Source organism: Cotesia glomerata, linkage group LG9 (assembly GCF_020080835.1).
Source record: "Cotesia glomerata isolate CgM1 linkage group LG9, MPM_Cglom_v2.3, whole genome shotgun sequence".
Classification (NCBI taxonomy): domain Eukaryota; kingdom Metazoa; phylum Arthropoda; class Insecta; order Hymenoptera; family Braconidae; genus Cotesia; species Cotesia glomerata.
Window position 1 is genome coordinate 9,628,900 of NC_058166.1, and position 9,011 is coordinate 9,637,910.

At 26.9% G+C, this 9,011-nt stretch overlaps 3 long non-coding RNA genes across 3 annotated transcripts in view; 2 read left to right on the forward strand and 1 right to left on the reverse strand.

Annotated features, from left to right (window-relative positions):
• Positions 1-1,431: 1,431 nt before the first annotated feature.
• The window catches only part of LOC123271933, a 19,689-nt gene continuing 12,109 nt past the window's right edge, over positions 1,432-9,011 (reverse strand). The window contains exons 3-4 of the long non-coding RNA XR_006510965.1: positions 1,605-1,728; positions 1,432-1,520 (exon numbers count right to left, since the gene is read on the reverse strand). This is a non-coding gene — a long non-coding RNA (uncharacterized LOC123271933). The remainder of the gene's footprint in view (positions 1,521-1,604; positions 1,729-9,011) is intronic.
• LOC123271954 lies at positions 7,310-8,367 on the forward strand. The gene is made up of 3 exons (XR_006510986.1): positions 7,310-7,396; positions 7,802-8,104; positions 8,180-8,367. It is a non-coding gene; the product is annotated as an uncharacterized LOC123271954 (long non-coding RNA).
• Positions 8,447-8,829, forward strand: LOC123271965. The gene is made up of 2 exons (XR_006510997.1): positions 8,447-8,519; positions 8,663-8,829. It is a non-coding gene; the product is annotated as an uncharacterized LOC123271965 (long non-coding RNA).

The window sequence follows — 9,011 nt, forward strand, 5'->3', positions numbered from 1 at the left end:
AAAGTGTTTTTCAGAGTTACTCCGAAATTTCTAGTTTGACCAATTGAAACTTAGAAATTCTTTATGAGGCTTAAAAACTGCGTAGAAGGCCACCGCCAACCGCGTAAAAATCGGTTCATTCATTCAAAAGTTATTGCGGTATGAACTTTCAAAAAATAGTGTTCTATGAAACTTCTATCAGACTTTGAGCTCAAAGAGCTCAAAAGCATAGAAAAACCTTTTGAGCTCGGAGAGCTTAAAACAACACATAGATTGTACTTTTGAGCTCGAAGAGCTCAAAAAAACGGCCAGGTATTAACGGAATTAGCGGGAAGTTGCAGGGATGGCCTTTAGGGTCAACCGTTTTCCTAATTTTTTTTACTGATTCATGTAAATAATAAAATGCTCACTTCTTCGGTAATACTTCATTCTCAATTTCCTTATCACCAATATTACCCAGCGAATGACAGCAATTATTCTCTGATTACTTAAAATCTTTGATTCCCATGTTTTGATCATCATTTTAGGAATCTTCCTTTCAACTGGCATAAAAAAATGTTCTTTACATTGTAGTTTTAATTAAATTTTGATGTATTAGAATTATTTATGGACATTTGCACTCAACTTCAATCAATAACAAATCATCTGGATCTACATGATCAGTTTCAGCATACAAAATTATTTAATTTAGTACTGATCATTCTAACTCTGGTAATAACTCAACAGCAAAAATGTCTCCATCAATTTTTCTATTTAATCCGGCTTTTCCTCGCACGAAGATCTGTTCAATTAAATTAATTAATCAATAAATTATTTGAATTTTATATTAAAATGAATGAATAGAAAAATAAAACATACCAATTTTTATGGTGCTGAAATTAGCAGACATTTGATAATTCATTGAATTTTTACAACCAATCAATTATTATAAAAAAAATGTTATTAAAAATTCGCTTATAATTCTCGAAAATTTCTACATGTGGAATATTTTAGCTAAATGTTTTTTATTATAATTTAATTATTATAAAAATCTAAAAAATTCTTAGATGTCTGTTAAATTCATTAACATCCAATTTTTCGACTTCATCAATGTCAACAATTTAATAATTTTTTCACACAATTTACTAGCTCCAGAGTATTCTAACGATCAAACATATTCTTCACTTTTGAATTCTTTTTTCAAATAAGTAATCAAAATGACTTGAAGAGGATACACTTCCATCATTCTGTGCCTTAGTCAGACTGTCATTATTATCAGTATACACATAATAATATTTATATTTATATGTTTAGCTTGCTCCAAGGAACGTTTCTACTATTGATAGGCTGTCCTAATAGCTCTATCATTGCCATTATTTATTTTTTCACCAGGTAATCGTTCGATGAAGGTGTCGATGTAATGCTCATCAACAGATGATTAAAATTTTAATTTTAATATCGACTATAATACATTTCAATTTTTGGTAAACATTTAGATTGCGGTGCTTCATTTTTTCAAAAACAGTTTAGAGGATTGTTACGTTGAAAAGTAAACATTTTTCCTGAAAATTCAACTCTAATAAAATCAAAATTAATTTAAAATTTAATGAAAGCTTTTAATCAACGAGAAAAAAATATACTTCGACATGATCGAGAAGAATATCTATGTCATATATTAAATGGTATGACCCATAACTTAGTGAGCTCTCGATCTCTTATTTTTCATCTTCAGGTTCAAGAAAAAAATTTTTTGTGACTTCAGATCCACCCCTGTTGAAATAATCCCATAGATTCCAATAACAAATAACTTTATTGGGGTCTAATGTGCTTTTGTCGCTGCAAATCCATATACAGATCTATACAAATTTTCAAAGGAAAAAAACGGAAAGTTTAATGGAATTTATATGTCTCAAGAATTTCCATCTGGATTTTAATGGAATTTGTATGCCTAGAGAATTTCTATCTGGATTTACCAAGATGTACTAGAGCAAGTGGATTCTATTAGAAAATCCAATAACATAGCGTAATGATAAAAAATGTTTTCTGGTGGAGTGTCCAGTTTTATGATAACTTTAGTTTAATATGTTTTTATCGGTAAATTAACTCTAAGAGTATCTTACGTCTACTTATATCAATCGGACTATCCCGAGTGAATTTTTATGCCAAGTCTATAGTTATACGACTGGATATACCTAGGTGAAGTTGTGGGCCTCTGTATGAAAAACCAGTATTATATTACAATCACTTTTATGTCTTTTCATCTGTAAAATACAATTAAGACTGTCTTATAACTATGTGATATCAAATGGATTATTCAGATTGGACTTTTATTTCATGTCCAATGTTATGTATCTGGATATATTTGGATGTAGCTGTAGGCCTTTATAGGAATATCCGATTTAAAAATAAGAATATTTTAAAGTATTTTTATCTGTAAATAACAATTAGAAGTACCTTAAAGCTTTATGAGATCGAATGGACTATTCATACTAAATTTTTATTCCAGGTTTAATGTTATATATTTGTTTATACCCAAGTGTAGCTGTGGGACTTTACAGGAATATTCCATACAGTAATACAGATAATTCTATTTATTTTTATCTGCAAATAACTATCAAAAGGACATCAGAGCTACATAAGAAATTATACCTAGGTGTAGTTGTGGACCTCTATATGAAAAACCAGTATTATATTACAATTACTTTTATGTATTTTCATTTGTAAAATACAATTAATAATGTCTTATAACTAAATGGTATCAAATGGATTATTCAGATTGGACTTTTATTTCAAGTCCAATGTTATGTATCTGGATGTACTCAGATTTAGCTATAGGCCTGTATAGGAATATCCGATATAAAAATAAGAGTATTTTAATGTATTTTTATCTGTAAATAACAATTAGAACTTCCTTAAAGCTATATGAGATCGAATAGACTATCCATACCAAATTTTTATTCCAGGTTTAATGTTACATATTTGGATACATCCAGGTGTAGCTGTGGGCTTCTACAAGAACATTCCATACAGTAATACAGATAATTCTATATATTTTTATCTGCAAATAACTATTGAAAGGACTTCAGAGCTATATAAGAAATGGATAAATTCTTTTTCTTTTAAGGCTAATTTCTCTTGAAGGACAGATTGGATAGAATTATCGCCACTTTCCGTTTTCACGGTTATTTTTGATCATATCCCACATCACTTTCTTCAGTTCCAGAAACTAGTTTCTGAAACTGGAGGAAATTTGGTACGCTGACTATCTATAGTCCGTTGAAGTTTTTCTTCAGTTTCTGAAAAACAAGACAGGGACAAAAACTTGATTAAAAAACTATTTCTTCTTTAGAGTTTTTCTTTAAAAAACAAAAATAATCAATAGATATCTGATAATTTACATTTTGGCCGAAGACAAATTTTGGCAGAAGATAAATTTTCTCCGCTCAAAAATCGATAGAAGAAAAAAAATGTTATTGCAATCCCAAAAAACAATTTAGAGAAAAATTAAATATACAACAGCTGATTTTTCTTTTAAAAGTTCGTGCAAGTTTATTTCTGGCAAGGAATAAACATTTTTAAACGATAAAAATAAAAGATTTCTGAAATTATTCCTTAATATTTTGTGAAAGTATTCAATCATTATAGTTATTTTTTTTTTCTCATCTATAGAAATTTTTCAAAAAGATAACTTAACCAGCAATGAGAATTACATTAAACAAATTTGATTACTATTTGGGCTAAGCCGAATGTTCAGTAAAAACTATAATATAAAAATTAATCTAATTTATGTCAATTGAAAAAGAATTTATACGAAAAGTTTAATAAATCCAAAAATGCACGACTCATAATGCTAATATCTTTGTAAAAAACAAGCATAGGAAAACAGATAAAAATAAAATTCTCATAAATAGTTGTTTGATTATGTTTTTAATTATTTTAACTTTAAATATTTTGAGGTGACAGAAGTAATCTCCATTAAATTATTTATGTGTTTTAATTATTTTAATTTGGAAAAATCCCGAAAGTATAATTATTAAAATAGTTGTGAGACAAAGGCAAAAAAATTTTGAAACGTAGAGCACAATCTCTGATGTTACGCATTGTGAGTCGTGCTATATCAATATTCATTTACAGAATTTTCAAAAGAATAGAATACCTATTAATCCTGTAATCAGTAAGGGTTTTCACTTAAATTGTTAAGAACATTTTAGCAGAAAGAAAGTATGAATTTTAATCACGCAAAAAAGTCAAAATTTTTCATTTTCATAGTAAAAAATTACAAATTATTATTATTTTAGACATATACGTAAATAGAACCGGACTATAAAAATTGATTGTTTTTGCCTACATGAAATCATGCATATATGTTAATTTTTTAAATATTATAATTTTATTAAAGCATTGCTAATTACGCTAGCTACGGAATAATAATTTTATAATGAAACCTAATGGACTCTGATATTATAATCGATACATCAAACAAAATACTTTCCAATCTCAGAACTACTTCAGTTTTTTAATAGGAGTTTATTGAAAAAATACTATAGAAAATTAGGATCACATTCTTTAGCGCAAAAATGCAGCCAGGGTATGTTTGAATGGTAGAGTAACGGATTTAAAACTACTAGGTCATTTACGAAAATAAAACGTGATGTTGATAATACATTATTATTGATTAATCATAAATCATAAATGTGTAATAATTCTTCTAGGAAGTATCTTTGAATTTTTTTATAGGAAAGCCTCTCAATATAGTAATATTTTTAAAACTTTGTTAATTATCATACACCAAAAACAAAGTGTAAATTTTTTAGTAAAAGCTTATAGATTATAATATAGTAGTTGGTACTCCATACAGAATATCTTACGATTCCATAATCTGTTAAGGTTCCATACAAACAATTGTTGAAAATATTTTATGCAAAAAAAAAAAAAAAACAATAAAATTAGCAGCGCCAAAAAGTAAGCTGTTCTTATTTTCTCAAAATAAAATTTACGAATTCAAATTTATTGGGACACTAACGCAAATAAAATAAATAATTAAAGTTAATTATTGTTAATAACGAACTAATAAATAGATATTCTTGCTATAAAAAAATTTATATCTACAGGTTTTAGGAAGTCTAAATTTAATTATATTTTTTAAATTTTGTTAATTATCATTCGCCAGTAACAAAACAAACATTTTTTATTGAAACCTAATGGATTCTAATGTTATACGTGGCATTCCGTACAAAAGATCTTAGAATTCCATAACAAATTTACGAATTTAATTCTACTGTATAAACTACGTCTAATTTTAAAACAATTGTTGATTAAAACGTTATTACTTTATCAACATCTAACTGTTTTACATGGTCTTGTTCAGTTATAATTAATAAAAAATCGCAACTCTCATTGTATTTTACATCTATGCTTCCGCCAAAAAAAGCATTATAGAGCAAATGGTTAAATATTCCGGTGACAAGTTAATTTAATTTCACCTAAATACACAATTATTGAAGCGATACTAACGTTATCGCAGAGAAAAAAAATTTACTTTTGCGATGGTACAAGTTTTAAGGAGCAACAAACTAAAATGTTTCAAGATAAAACAATTTCGGTATACATAAAGAAATATTAATTGTGATCCCAAAAAAAAAAGTACAGAAAAAAATTAAACTAATAACAGTTGATAAGTTGTTTGACTTCAAATTTAAGCTCTTTACAAATCTCATGGATGTTTATTTCTAACAAAAAAGATAAAAAATTTTCAACGATAAACTTAAATAAAGAATTTTCCATAAATTTCATAAATAGATAATTGGTGTTTCGAAAAATTTTGATCTATTAATTATAGAAAGTCTGAGTAAAATTTAATTTAGGAAGTTTTAATTATTAATTATCATGAGTCATTAAAAAAAGAAAAATTTTTTATTGGAACCTAATGGATTCTAATGTTGTAATTGACGCTCCATACAGAATATCTTTCAATCACGTTCATGAACTACAAAGGGTTTTTATATTAACAATCAGACATATTCTTAAAAAAAAATAGTGTATAATTTAAGAGTGTAAAAAATAGGAATTTTTCGATTCTTGAGGAGAAAAAAACATTTATTTTTTAGTTATTAAAGACACAAACGAAAATAAAAACCAATTTCATAAAAATTAATTAAAGTTGAATAAATGAATTTTTCAATATAAGACAATATATCAAAAAAAAATTCTATCAACTTTATACAGCCAGCCTCAGTACAATAATATTATTTAAGCTTTGTTAATATTCAGACGCCGGTAACATAATATAATTTTTTATTGGAAGCTAATAGATTCTAATGTTGTGAGTGGCGCTCCATACAGAATATCTTTCAATCACGTTCATGAACTACAAAGGGTTTTTATATCAATAACCAGACATATTCTTAAAAAAAAATAGTGTAGAATTTAAGAATGTAAAAAATAGGAATTTTTCGATTCTTAAGGAGAAAAAAACATTTGTTTTTTAATTATTAAAGACACAAACGAAAATAAAAACCAATTTTATAAAAATTAATTAAAGTTGAGTAAATGAATTTTTCAATATAAGGCAATATATAAAAAAAAATTCTATCAACTTTTTACAGCCAGCCCCAGTACAATAATATTATTTAAGCTTTGTTAACAATTAATTAATATCCACACGCCATACACAAAAAACGAATTCCTTGCGCCAAGAAAATTTTAAGGAAAACGAAAATTATTTTGGAGCAAGAAAAAATTTTCTTGACTTAAGAAAATTTTCTTGGCCAAAGAAACTTTGACTTCATTCAAGAAATTTTCAACTTTCCTCAATATTTTCTTGAGCCAAGAAAATTTACTCTACAATCAAGAATTTTTTTTTTTTCAGTGCAGTAACACAATGAAAGTTTTTATTGTAACCTATCGGATTCTAATGTTGTAATTGGCACTCCATGCAAAATACTTTAGAATCCCATAATCTACTAAGGTTTTAATATCGATTGTTGGAAATATTTTGCTAAAAAATTAAGAAATTTTGATTTGAAAAACACCAAGATAAAAGTAGATTTCAGTTTTTCAATAAAAGAAATTAGTAATTTTCTTTCACAAGGATATTTACGCAAACACAATGGATTTATGAAATTAATTTTGATCTTGTTAACAAAGAAAGTGGGATTTTATATTATAATTATAATTGTACTTACAGTTTTCTTTACTTCGTTCTGACAAATAAAATTTTTTTACGTCTCCTTCTGCTGTTACCACGGAATTTATTTTTTGAAACAAAATTTGACACACAATCACTGACTTCTTACAAAAGCTCTTATACGCACAACTCTTAGAGAACAACTGACTAACAGTCCAGGGCCTGAACTCTGGACTCCAGGCTAAGCCAGATTGTGAATAGAGTAACCCCCTTCCCCACTACCACGTGGCTGCAGTGCCTTCGTTTTGGCGGGTAAATATATTTTTTACACATATGACTTTATCTCTTTTCTTCTCGAGCGTTTACTTGCAATTTACTCACTAGATAACAAAATACTAAAGTTAGCCAACGTTTTTAATTTTAATTTTTATTTCACTTATTAAATTGGAACCGAAAAATATTTTTTAAAAATTGTACTTAAAGTTATTCAAGTTTTTTACAAATGAAATTTTTTTTTTCTTATTTTTTTGTAATAATTTTTTTAATAAAAAAAAATATAAAAATTTTAAATGTCGGCTAACTTAATTTCATCGCTAGATACTACAGTATCTAAATGTAAATTATCAAATGTTTATTGAAATCGTTTTTTGTTTCTTAAAAAAAAGTCTAAGCAAGAAATAGTTTTTAATCAATTTTTGTCATTGACTTATTTTTCAGAAACTGAAGAAAAATTTCTCAAAACGATTGACAGCCAGCGCGCCAGAGTAATTTATTCAGATATAGAACATTAGTCTTGAAATAAAAATCCAATCTGGATAGTCCACTTAGTATCACATATTTGTTAAACACTCTTGATTGTAATTTGCAAATAAAAATATATAAAAGGAATCTTGATGTAAGACTGGATATTTGTATAGAGGCACATATAATAGCTAAGCTTGGGTATATCCATTTACATAACATTAGACCTGACATAAAAATCCAATTTGTATAGTCCATTATATTTCATAGAGGTTTGAGGTAATTTTAACAATTATTTACAGACATAAATACATTGAATTATTTCTATTATAAAGTTGAATATTCCTATAAAAGCCCACAGATACACCTATGGATATCCTCATGAATTTCATGTGACGGGATAAAAATTAAATATGGATAATCATCAATATTACATAATTATGAGGCACTCTTAAACGTAATTTATAAATAAAAACATCAAAATTATTTCTATTTTAAAACTGGATTCTCCGATAAAAACTAACTTCTACTGTAGAATTTCACTATGGATATTCTGCTTGATTCTATTAAATTTTAAAGCATTTTCCAATAGTTACTTACAAATAAAAATCTTTAAAATAACTTTTAGTATGGAGCTGGAAAATCCAATAAAAATTTTGTTTTTTGATGTGTTTTTGTCGCTGCAATTCCTAAGGTATTCCAGTGGATACATTATTTGATTACGTTCGTAACTGCTCATAAAATAACATAGACCAAAATGTCGTGTTATTGGTGTTGACAGATAAATTATTTATTTCCAGTTTATATGGAATTACTTAAAAATTCTGATATTTTCAGAGTGGCTATTACATGTAGAATACATAATTTTTTCCGATTGAGGAATTGTCATTAAAAATCATTAAAAAAATTTTCTGTTTCGCATTCGGAAATCCACATAGGTTTTTATGTCCATATAGACTTACGAAAAGAACAGATACAAACCTAAGTGTAAAGTGCAGATGAGATCCATACAAATACAAATAACATTATAATCCGATTAATTCCAATAAAGAAACTCCGCTATGATGGACTTACATATAGATTCCAAATCTCAATCTATCTGGAAATTTTTTACTCCAGATAGATTACATATAAGCCATTACAGATTCTATTGTTCTGTATGGGACTGTATTGGATGTTTTCAACA